This window comes from Saimiri boliviensis, chromosome 6, assembly GCF_048565385.1.
Source record: "Saimiri boliviensis isolate mSaiBol1 chromosome 6, mSaiBol1.pri, whole genome shotgun sequence".
Classification (NCBI taxonomy): domain Eukaryota; kingdom Metazoa; phylum Chordata; class Mammalia; order Primates; family Cebidae; genus Saimiri; species Saimiri boliviensis.
The window spans coordinates 84,795,251-84,808,012 of NC_133454.1; the positions used below are offsets into that span (position 1 = coordinate 84,795,251).

General features: G+C 43.9%; 1 protein-coding gene across 3 annotated transcripts in view; it reads left to right on the forward strand.

The window, feature by feature from the left end:
• The window catches only part of INSC (INSC spindle orientation adaptor protein), a 128,270-nt gene that overhangs the window by 37,148 nt on the left and 78,360 nt on the right, over positions 1-12,762 (forward strand). The gene's annotated exons all lie outside the window — the stretch shown is intronic.

A 12,762-nucleotide genomic window follows, 5' to 3' on the forward strand; every position in this document is an offset into this window, starting at 1 on the left:
TATGAAAGTTCTGTGGCCCTGGAAACTCCTGGCAAACCTGGAAAATTGGTCACTGTAATGTAGGTTTGATCTATGGAAGAACTCAGCAACCTCAGAGTACTTGGGGCTTCTGCTTAGCCTGATATTATTCATTTATTTTTTTTGCTGAGACATTTTGATTGGCTTATTTTGAGGCAACAAAACCCAAGTCACTTTTGTAAAACTATTAAGCCATTGTTTTATTTTGTAATGTTCTGTGTTATGTATTGCGTGTATCACTGACATTTTACCTTTATCCTTAACCCTCCATCTGAACTACTTGGGATTTCATCTTACTATGTCATTAATTTCCATATTGTTTGTTTGGTTATTGAGTAATTGTTTTTGGGTATGTGTTGCTTTTAAAATCAGAAAAAAAATTATTTGTTAAAAGTCTACTGGAACTGATTTAACCTCTGTGTACACACCAGTCTGCTTCCCCAAATCCATCATTATAAAGAGGTTTTGGGATTTGACATTCAGTTCATTCATGTTCCTGAGGACTCAGAACATGGTTAGAAATGCCACTAAGAATTTCCTCTGCAGCTAGAAGCCAAGAATAAGCAATCATATGGGGGTCCAATTATCTTTGCACACAGCATCTCTAAGGTGGATCTCAGAGATGGTGAGATATAGACCGGCCAGGATATATGTGGTTTTTAAAAGATGGGGCCTGCCACAGCCTCGTGAAAGCCTAATGGCCTTTCATGAGGCAGGGAGTTAGGGTCAGCTTTGGACACATGACTGCCTGGCTTCAATGCTGAGCTATACTTCTTACTTGCTGTGTGGTCTGTGCAAGTTCCTGAAATCTATCATCTGCTCCTCACTCTCCTCATGTAGAAAATGGGATAATACTGGCACCTGCTTCATAGAGTTAATGTGAGGATTAAATAAATGTATATATGCAAAGTGTTTGTCACACATTGAAAGCTGCATATGCAGAACCATTACTTATTGAATGCCTGCTGCTGTGTGTTAGAGCTCTTCACATAGGTGATCTGGGGAAATTCTTCCAGAAATCCCTCTCCTGACCGCTTACCCTCAGCAAGTAATCTGACTGAGAAAAAGAAATCACAGACACTCTCAACAGCCTAGTATTTTAAGTCAGGGAAAAGTAAAACTATCCTGGTTGAAGTGAAGTCTGAGTCTTCCCTGCCCAGACAGTAGATTGGAAGCTGTGTAGCCAGGTGGGTAGCAGCAGCTCCGGCCACAGGGCTTTAGGATCCCTCCAAAGACCCCTTGCAGTCGTGGTACAGTCAGATCTGAACCTCTGTGGGGGTTGGGGAGGCCATCATCAGGACATTTAGGAGAGTGGTTAGGAGTGCAAAGTGCTCCAACTTGGTTCTTGGTTCTGCTACAGAGTAGCTATAACTTTGAGCTTTAGTTTCTTCATGTATGAGATGAGAATAATTTATACATGCATCATTGGGCTGTTAGGAGCATGTTATGTATGAAGCATCTGCCTGGACCATAGGACCTGCTTAATCAACACTAATTTCTCCTGATTCCCAGGAGGAATAGGTGCTCTGAGTAGATAATGAGGGGCAATGATCAGATCCTGGACCATTTTAGGCCACTGAGAACCACTGACCTATCTCTCCCTCTCTCTCTCCCACTTCCCACCTCTTCAGAAGTTTTAAGGTTATAGGAAATTAAATTACATTAAAATGACTTAGGAATCAAATTATTAGGAGGCAAGGCATGATTTCTAACTCATCTTGCACAGCAAATATGTTGGAAGGAAAACACCAGACTGACTTAACATCAAGAGTTATGGCTGGCCGTAAAAGCTGCAGCTTGTGAAATGTTTTTTTTCCACAATGTCTTCATCCTTACAGTTCTGATAGAGCAGGGTGAGCAACAGAGAGAGAGTGGTATTTCCTTTAATATGTTCACAGCCTGGCATTGCCAGGCCTAGCCAGAACACTGAGGGAATAGAATTGCTGGACCTAGCAACCTGTTAATTGTGTGTGTTCTGGGGGCATGAGCATGCTCCACATTCACAGAGAAGGCACATGTGTATTTACAGGCTGTCAGAAGTGTTACTTTGCCTACTATGCAATGTAAAGCAGCATAATAGGCAGACAGTAGCTGCCACTTCTTTCCTCCTGTTCCAAACTACAGAGGCCTCTCTCATGGGGAATAATACCATGGTTATTGTCTCCAGATAAATAATTAATGCAGGATAATTGACTTCTTTCTGTTGTATTCCACTGAAACTGAATTTAATTTTGCAATGCCATTGTTCACCTCCGTGCACAAAAATAAATAAATAAACAAGTATTACCAAGTTGCATGGAAGCATCCAGCAGCCTGGGTAAATCATATGCGTGAGGACATTGGTATTTGAGACCCTTGTGAGTAAATAGCAGCATGAAGGGCTGTTCTAGGTGCAGATTCCTAGGAGAGAGTAGAAGTCAGAGAGCCACAGCCCCTGGGCCAGGGGTTGGATCATTTGATGAACTGGCATGAGTGGTGGGAAGTGGTCTGACAGGATGTGGTGGTTCTCAACTCTGTATCTGTCTCCTGGGATGCTTTCATATTTAAAAACAAGAAAAGAAGCCAAAGAACAAAACTCTACTCTTGGAATCTCTTATGTGGGCCTAAGTGTTTGAAAGCATGTAGACCTTGGAATCAGACTTGGGTTCAAATCCCAGCTCACTTCCTACCTGTTCTGTGATCTTGAGTGGCTGCTTAAGCCGTCTATGCACGTGTTTTTCCTTCAGCATAGTGGCAGTGACAGCCGCATTAAAAGGTAGTAAAGTGCTTAGATCCAGGAAGGAAAGCCTGGTCATATAAATCAGTGGTCCCAGGTCATATAAATCAGTGGTCCCCATCCCTCGTCCTCAGTCTGTTAGGAACTGCGCCGTACAGCAGGAAGTGAGTGGCCAGCAAGAGAAAGCATTACTGCCTGAACTCCACCTCCTGTTAGATCAGAGAAAGCATTAGATTCTCATAGGAGTGCGAACCCTACTATGAACTGCTGGTGTGAGGGATTTAGATTGCATGTTCCTTATGAAAATGTAATACCCACTCCCGACTGCCCCACTGCATGGAAAAATTGTCTTTCGCTAAACCAGCCCTTGGTGCCAAAGGTCCCTGGTGCCAAAAAGGCTAGGGACTGCTGGTATAAATAACAGTAATATTTATACTCCCTCTTCCCACAAGTAGTGAAAACAATGCAATCTCAGGTCTGAGTACCTCCCTGAGGTGGGGGGGCGGAGGGTCACACATTTATTGATGGAAGTGAAGGAGGCCAGAGATGAGCTTCCTGGATAGCAGGAGGCTGTGGCTGCTATATCCCTAGCTGGTCTTCATTTGCTCCTTGGTCTCTGGGCTCCTATCTTTCCATCTAGGATGTGGATCTTCTTGTTGGTTCTGGGCATGCTGGTGGGGCTACTGGAACCTAGCCATAGTGGTCAGCATGTTGGCTCCGGGCTTCACACTCCCAGGGTTGTGCCTTCCGCCATCACAGCCTGGCCCTCATGTTCTGCCAGGATCCAGATGACCCAGCCCTTTGTTATAACTGTCTTTATGGGAAGGCTCCTGGCAGGCAAGCTGGAGGCCAGGGTCCACACAGGGCTGGGTCCAGATGTCCCCTTCCTTCTCCACTTCCTTCTATAACTTATGTAGCTCAGAAATCAATCTATGGCACTTAGAATTTTTCACTCTTGGTCCTTTCCAGTGAAGAGTCGGGGTGGCAATACTGATTAACAGGCTGGCCTTCGCAAACCTTCATAACAAAGTTGGCTTATGGTTTCAAGCAGTTGTTATGGGCTGGGTACTTCACATAGCTACTCATTTAGTCTTCACTATGACCCATGTATATCATTATTATTGTCTATATTTTGTAAACGATAGGTTGAGTTCTCTGGGAAACAGCTTTGAGGTGGAGTTTAGAGTTCAGAGTAGTTTTTAGGGGGCATCTTTGGGACCAATGCCTGTGGAAGGGAGAGGAAGGAAGCAGGACTGGGCAGAGGGCAAGGTTCAGCCACAAAACTTGGCTCAATGATGTCAACTGATCTCACAGGGGAGTTTTGGAATCAGAGTTGTTGTCCATTGGCCAAAATGTCCAGGGCCTTCATGTCCCACCTTAATCTGTCATTGGAGTGTGCTTAAAAAATATTTTAAACTGGGAAGTCATTAGGGTGGGGCTGCTCCAACACTTTAGGTTTCTACATAGCAAACTGAAGCCAAACATTAACAGTAGAGTGAAACTAGAAACTTTACTGATCAGAAATCAACTAACTTTTAACTAGGAACTTTCATTAGATACATTTTCTTGGTTTTCCTTTTGTGTTCAGCCCATAAAAGTTTGCTGCCCATGCTGCTTCAGAGGAGCTCTCCAACTTCTTCTGGTTTCAAGTGCTGCCTGATTCATGAATTGTTTTTTGCTTAAAAAAACTCTGTTAAATTTATTTTGTCTAAAACTTTGAGACATCCTTTGGAAGGATGTGATCTTAGGTGAGATGGCTCTAAAAACATCTGGAGGTCCTGAAAGCTGAAGGCTGTTGGCTAATGATACTTCCAGCAGCTGGGACAATACGTTTTGCCAAAAAGAGGAATCTGGGAAGCACATCACAGTGTCTATCCCATGAGGGAACTGAGGAGCCTTGAGGAGGTGAAGTTACTTGCTCAAGAACAGAGCTGACAGGTAAAGAGCTAGCATATGTGTTTCTATATGGTGCTTAAACCTCAGTGCTAGGGTAGTACTCTCACCAGTCTCTGTCTTTTCCATAAACAAATCATTTACTCATTTATGCAGCTAGTTGTTTATTCATTAGCTTTCAACAAAGTTCTTCTATAAATATTTATGGAGTGCAGGTCATCTGCCTTTTATGGTGCTGTGGGCTTGAGGACATGTTGCTGACCTGGTTGGACATTGTCTCTTGCCTTCATAGAACTCAGTCTTTATTCACGAACTTCTCTTTTTGCTTGATCAGGCCTGGATTTGTAGCAAGTATACAATTTGGGGCTTTCATCTGTGGCCTCTCCCTGCGAGTGAAACACTTTTTCACATGGTTTCCATTCAGCTTTGAGTATGAGATGAGCCTGGACTGGATGTAGCTGCAGCTTGTGGCAGGCAGCTTCCTGGTTGCCCATGGCTAGTTGGGGAGATAACCAGCTTCCCTGAGCCAGTGGGGGCCATTGCAGGCCAGCCTGTCTCCATGTAGATAATGGCTTGCAGATGTGTACCTCTGTTCTGTGGCCAGTTTTCTGCTGCTGGGTCATTTTCTATGCCTGTGATGAGATGTGCAGACTGTAATTGTGAATGGGATAATTGGATATTTTTCTGTTGTTTAAGCTAAAAAGAAGGCCAATCAAAGCTAAAATTGAATTCCATCCTTTCTCCCATTTCCAAAGAGAAATCCACAGAAACATAGGGTGTAACCCTGAGAAGGCAGGGGGACAATGATTCAACGGTTATTTTTAAGAAGAGAAGTAGGATTAAATTTTTTGTGTAGTGCTGGGAACAGAGATCATAGAGGCATTGGGTGTTGTTGCTAGAGTTTCCCCAGAGTTCATCTATGCCATCCTTTCACTATAAGGTGGGGAACCTGAGGCCTGGAGAGGAAAATGCAACTCTTGCAATACTCTTCAGGCTGCTTTCCCACCTTTTGGAGTCCTGCCTCCCCTGGGTTATGTTTCTTAAATTAACGCTCTCACTCAGTCTTCAGTAAATCTTTTTATTTTTATTTTTTTATTGCATTTTAGGTTTTGGGGTACATGTGAAGAACATGCAAGATTGTTGCATAGGTACACACATGGCAGTGTGATTTGCTGCCTTCCTCCCCTTCATCTATATCTGGCATTTCACCCCATGCTATCTCTCCCCAACTCCCCACCCTCCACTGTCCCTCCCCTATTTCCCCCCAGCAGAACCCAGTGTGTGGTGCTCGCCTCCCTGTGTCCATGTGTTCTCATTGTTCAACACCCACCTATGAGTGAGAACGTGCAGTGTTTGATTTTCTGTTCTTATATCAGTTTGCTGAGAATGATGGTTTCCGGGATCATCCATGTCCCTACAAAGGACATGAACTCATCGTTTTTGATGGCTGCATAATATTCCATGGTATATATGTGCCACATTTTCCCTGTTGAGTCTATCATCGAATCTTATGGGCTCTGTGTCCCCACTTCAGTGGAGTTCTCACATAGCAATTATCTATAATAGAGAAATCAATTTCATTCATTCATTTGAATGAAATTTACTTTGGACCAAGAACTTACTTTAAGCCAAGCCTGGGGTAGACCAATAGTGATTTATGTATCTGTCTGTATCTGTCCTCTTTTCTATTCAGGGATAAATGTCATGAGGGCCTAAGGGCTGAATTCATATTTGATTCATATTTATGCTCCCAATTATGATTAGAATGCACACAGTAGGAGCTTAATAAATGATTGTTGAGTAATAAATATTTACTAACTGTTTGATAAATGAATGATGAACTCTTGGCTAGGGAGTCTCAGGTGATGGTGAGAAATTAAATTAAATAGCTTGGATTGTGATTTTTTTCTCTGACACTCTTCTGTCTCCTGCAAGCTATTCTCAATTTTTTAGTATAAAATTGCTGTTTGGAGGGAAAGGCTAAGCCAGAGATTTATCCTGATTAATTTAAATACTTTCTTTGAGTGGGAGCCAAAGATTTAATTGGTTAAAAGAGTCAGAGAGTTGAAGAGACTTTGTTTTCTTCTAATGAAGAATAACTAAGAAGTATTTTTAGTTTTTGCATTTAAGTTCACTGGGAAAAAGTGTGCAATCTCATCATCAAGTCCCCTGCAGAAGAGCACAGTGCAGTGAGGAACATGGATTAGGAGCCAGGGGCCAGCCTTCCACTAACATTCTGTGTGTCCATGGACAATTTTTCTCCCTCTCTGAGCCTTAGTTTCTTCATCTGAGGATGAGGAAGTAGACAAAAGTATCCCCAGGGACTCTTCCAGCTTTAACATTCTAGAGGTCTATGAGTGAGTTTCGAATGGTCTTGTCCTTTTCTAGACAAAAATAACCCACTTTAGTGCCACAGGGCTAGGAAAGCAAACCTATTGACTAAAACAAGCTCTTCTCATTCTTTCCTATAAAATGCACAAAGGGGTCTAGTGTTTGCCTTGTGGTTGGGATGGAAATTTCAAGGCATAGTAGTTTGGTAGTCCTCCTAGCATCTGAGAATGTGCTCTGTTCAGGTTTTACAGAAGCCCCTTGATATATCCAGGAGAAGTATTCTACGGTGGGGTTGTGGGGTGGCTTAGGGTGTCCTGCCTTGGTAGAATATAATACAGATAAACCCGTGGATACTAGCACTGTAACATTCTTCAAACTTGACCCAGTGATTTTCAACTTTACCCCACCCCTCTGGCTAATTTAGCAACTTGCCGTTTTCCCAACACATGAGTCCATGGTTCTACTACTTTGCACATGGTGTTTCTTCTGTCAGAAACTCTATCCTCTTCCAATACTAATGCTTTTCCTGGCAAACTTGAGGACATCCTTTAAGAAGTGGCCTGGGAAACCTACTGAGATATCCTGGCTTGGGTTACATATCCCTTCTCTGTTCTCCCTTAACCCTCCATGTTAATTTCAAAATGCCATATGTAGCACAGTGAGCCATAATTGTTTGTTTACAATTATTTAGTAAATCTTTATAGAGTGCCTATCAAGTACTGGGCACTGTTGAAGGTAGACGGTGATGTCACTGTGCGATAAAGGATCCTGCCCTCATGGGGATCATATTCTCACATCTCTTCTTTGTCATCCTAGCACCCAGGCCCAGTATCTGACCCATTTGGGGTGCTTAGTATGTTTTGAAGGCCACTTCCAAGTGTTTCTGGTATAGTAAAGTGTTCCTTTACAGAGAATTCCCCACTTGATACAAAAGGTAGAATAAAGTAAGGCAGAGAAATCCAAATTCCAGACTTTGAAGATTTTAAAATTAAAGTTCCATTCTAAGTGAAAGGAAATTAAAATGAGCCAAGAAAAGAATAGGCATAGATTTCCACAAACTATTGACCCTAGAGTTTTGGGGGACACTAGACACCAGATCAGCACGATAAGCTGAGAATAAGGAGCCGGTACCAGTAGCTGGAAGCGAGGGCATGGATCTTCTGAGCTTGGAAAGTTGTTCTCTTTGGGCTCTGAGGGGTCAGGTACAGTGACCTCCTCCCAGTGTTGGGCTTTGGGGAATAAAAAAGGTGGTCCACAAGACAAGGGCAGAGGCAGGGCAAGGCCACTGAGGGAACGAGGATCCGCCTAGGCAGTCAGGATCCCATGAATGTCACTCCCCACTGAATCACTGCCTACATGGTCTTCTGGGATTCCCTGCTGCTGCTACAAATTCATCAGAGGTCTGTGATGTTGAGGCTAGGGCCAGAAATTCTATTCTGAATGTTGAAAACATGTACCCCAATTTTTCTCAGAAAGAAGGCAGACAAGGGTTTGAGAAAAGACTAGACACTCCATCGTCTTTATATGATCACAGGCTTTAAAAAGGCAGCTGTATGTCACGTAAGAGCAATCTTGCGTAGCAGAAAGAGCTCTAGCTTTGGATTTGAGGGTTTGAGTGTTAGCTAAATTGCTAAAAACCATCAAAGAGCATAGCATAATAATTAAGAATAAGGCTCTGGTCTCACATTGCCTGGATTTTTTTTTCCACTTATTTACTGTGTGATGTTGGCCTACCAAATCTCAGTTCCAGGAATCTCATAAGATTGTTTTGAGGGTTAATTAAACCATTAAGATTGAATCAAGCACTTAGCACACTGCCAAGAATGTAATAAGCACCCAATCAATTCTAGCTTTATTGCCACTATTAACAATGAGGTCTTAGACAAGTTATGTAATGCCTCTAGGCCTCAGTTTCTCCATCTGTAAAATTGGGATGGCAATCTCCAATCATCAAACTATGGTGAGGCCTGGAGCAGAGGGTTCTTGGTACATCGAAGATGCACTATAGTTGGTAATCCTCCCTTTTTGTTGTGTGGGTTGTTAATTCCTTCTGACTTCGGAACAGCCCTGAGGAAATATTGTAGGGAGAACACTATTTTATACTGCAATTTCTTGGTATGAGACTTTGCTACTCCCTTCTTCCACCCTAACTCCACCATGGATAATTCTGGCTTAGAAAAAAAGTCATCTGGCTTGTAGCCTGGTATATAGAGATGATTGTGGTTGCATCTGGCTTTGTTTTTGAGTCTGCCAGACTTCAGAAAGTCCAGATTTTAGGACTCAGTCCTCTCATTCCACATGCTCAGAACAGCCTCCCTCAGAATGCAATGAGCAGGGCTACCCAGCTCCTTGACCAGAGACCTTACAAGCTCCTGACTGTGGTGGTTTTCCACCATGAAGGGAATGTGACTCACTGCCAGTCCATCTTCCTTGACCTCAATTTTCAATTCCCTTCCTCTGTGTGAGTAATAGGATCAGTCGTTTGTACTTGCAAAGGAAGGATTTCATGCATATTGAGATGGCAGCTCAAAGTTCATGGCTGAAGACGATTGACCCAGTGGGAGTTGGGAGGGGTTGGGGGAGCAGGAAGCCCCTGCCACACAGCCAGAACTGCTCCATTTAACGAGACTTTCCATACTGGGATCAAGCAGCAAATCCAATAGGAGAGGGGGAGCCCAGAGAGGCAGAGAGCGAATGACAGAGAGTCAGGCAAGCTATGCAATTATGGGATGTTCAGCACTAACACAATCCAAACCTTAATGAGTCACAGTCCCTAGACTCCCAAAATTGAGAAGGGCGCTTATTATGTGGCGGCACTGTGACCGTGGCTGAGATTAGATGGGCTGGTGGTGGGGCCATGTGGGTGGGGTTCACCAGGTCCAGTCTCCTCCCTGAGAAAGCTGGTGCCCCAATTGATGGGCCCCTCTGTAAGGCCTGGCCCCCACTTCTGCTGTGGACTTGTGTGTGTTCTCCACTTGTCAGAGGCCACACCCTGTAATCAAACCAAAGGAAAACTAGTTCCTCCTTGGATGCGTTTCCTATCTCAGCTAGGACAGCTTCAAGAGAAACTAAGAGAGTCAGTTTTGATTCTTCCTTCTTTTTCAGCCCCATATCTTATCCTTTCCCTCCCAGATCATCCACTTCTTCCTGTCCCATGCCATTGCCTTAGTTCAGGCTTCTCTCTTTCTTCTCTCTGTTTTATAACTGTCATTTCCCAACAGGCTACTCTCCTGCCTAGAGTTTAACCTGGCTGTGATTCATTTTTTACTGATTCTTTGCAAAATTATTGTCACTTCCCTGTTCTAAAATGCTTTTGGTGGCTCCAAATTGCCTTTGGGATTAAATCCACGTCCCTATTCATGGCATTCAAGGTCTTTGATCAACTAGTCCCTGTTTCTCTCTTCAGACCCCCTCCTGGTCCCTCCCTCAGAGGTCCCTGATGTTACAGTCTAGTGCAGGTGTCCCCAGACTTTTTACACAGGGGGCCAGTTCACTGTCCCTCAGACCGCTGGAGGGCCACCACATACTGTGCTCCTCTCACTGACCACCAATGAAAGAGGTGCCCCTTCCTGAAGTGCGGCGGGGGGCCAGATAAACAGCCTCAGGGGGCCGCATGTGGCCCACAGGCCGTAGTTTGGGGACGCCTGGTCTAGTGAAACTTCTTGCCATATACTTTTTGGCCATATGCCTCTGAGCCTTTGTACCTGGTGTCTCCCCTATGTGGAAGTCCTTTTGTCTTTGTCATCTTGGCCAACTCCCCTCCTCTAAGAACCAGGGCAAATGTCACTTTGTGTAAATATTCCCAGGCAAAGTGAGGCCCTCTGTCTTCTGTGATCCTAGTCTATCCTGCTCACAGCTGCTTGATGGTAGTGTGGTGTTTAGTTGATAGAAGCTGAGACTCTAGACTCTAGAGGCCTGGGTTTGAGTAATGGCTTCATTATTTACTCACCATGTGATCTCTTCAGACAAAAGTCAGGCTTAAAGGAGATAATATCTAGAGAGGGTTTGGGTACTGCCTGACTTTTAGCAGGAACTCAACACTTCAGCTAGTCTTATAATTATAATCAAATTGAATTGTTGGTGCCTTTTTGCCTGCTTGGGTCTTGGCTGAGCTCTATGAAGGCTGAGATTTTCTTCTGTTCAACTTTGTAGCCTCAGCTCCTAGGACAGGGCTGGTTGCATTGCCTGTGGGACTTGGGTCAGGCAACTTCTCCTGGCCTCTTGCACCTGGGGGTCTTTTTTTAGGGGAGAGCTGTCAGTGCAGCCCCAGGTGAAGGATCTTTTGTTCCTAAGTCTGCCTACAACTGAGAATAGAGAATCCTCCATAGGAGCCTGACACTTGGGAGTGGAGGCAGGACACGGTGGAGGCAAGGTATCCAATTGGTAGCTGGAGGCTGATGGAGAGTTCTGGAGCCTTGCAGATGGTGGAGAGACTGGCTCTTGGAAACCCTCTAGTGGTGATTTCTATGCTCTCACCTGCATTTCGTAGAACCATACAGAGGTATCAGGATGGTAATGAACATATTACATCTGTGAATTCTCCTAAATGTCCACTTTGGCAAATGAAAATATTAAAGTAAGGAGAAGAACAGAATAGAAAAAAACAAAACAAAACCATTTTTAGTATATACATTGAATCCCATGTTACTGCCTTGAAAATTCATGACAAACGATAGGAATAGCTGGATGTGTATATATGAGAACACATTTATAATTTTTACCTGACACTACTGCACATGTTGTTGGAACAGAGCCCAGCCTAAAGCAGTCTACCGCAACACTTAAGAACATACAGTCTAGACACTGATAAGCTGTGTTCAGAGCCCAACTTTGCCATTTGCGATCTGTGTGATCTCAGATATGTTACCTGGCCTTGCCAGGATTCAGTTTCCTCATCTGTAAAAGTAAGAGCATAAGAATACCCTCCTTATAGGGTCATTGTGAGAACCAACTGAGATAATACATTGAATCAATCCACATGATAACTGGCACAGGGCCCATCCTCAATTAGTGCTGTTATAATGATTATAAATTTTATCTCTCTCACCCTCACAAACCAATGAGACAGACAGTACAGCAGCATAGGTTATTGTTATTCCCATTTGATAAATGTTATTACGTTCCATACATATACACCAGCTGCATCGTCAGTGTGTCAGGTCCAGTGCCTTGCAGATGCCATAGCATGTAGCATGGTGGCATGTAGGGAAGACAAGACAGACACAAGGTCTGCCCTGCCTCATCTGGGGGGTAAAGCAGACATTTAAAAGTTGTTAAACAATTGAGACCAGCGTAGATCAGGGGAAAGACAGGGTACTGCAGACACGTGGGGCACATGGGACATAAACTTGCTGAGGAGTCACAGAGGACTCCTTTAGAAGAGACATTTAGATCAAGACTTCAAGGATGTTTAGAAGTCATCAAGGTGAAGGAAGTGGAAGAGAGAGACCAGCATGTGCAAAGCCTGGGAGGCTGGACATCACAGTAATAGGACTGAAATAGCTCAGGGTGGCTGGGACAGTGGTTATAAATGAGGGGGTAATGCGCAGGTCAGGAAACTGAGGCTCAGAGAGGACAAGTTTCATGTGCAAGGACACCCAGGTATCAAGAGGTGGAAATGGGAGGAGGGTACAGGTGATGGCACCTAATTAGGAGCCATCACCTGTGCCCTCCTCCCACTTCTTGTGGCTTATATCATCATAATAATTGGCATCATTCATATACTGGCAGTACATATACATAGACACACCCTTTTTAGAGGTTAAAACTAAGTCATTCATGAGTTAATGAGTGATCAGAGAGTG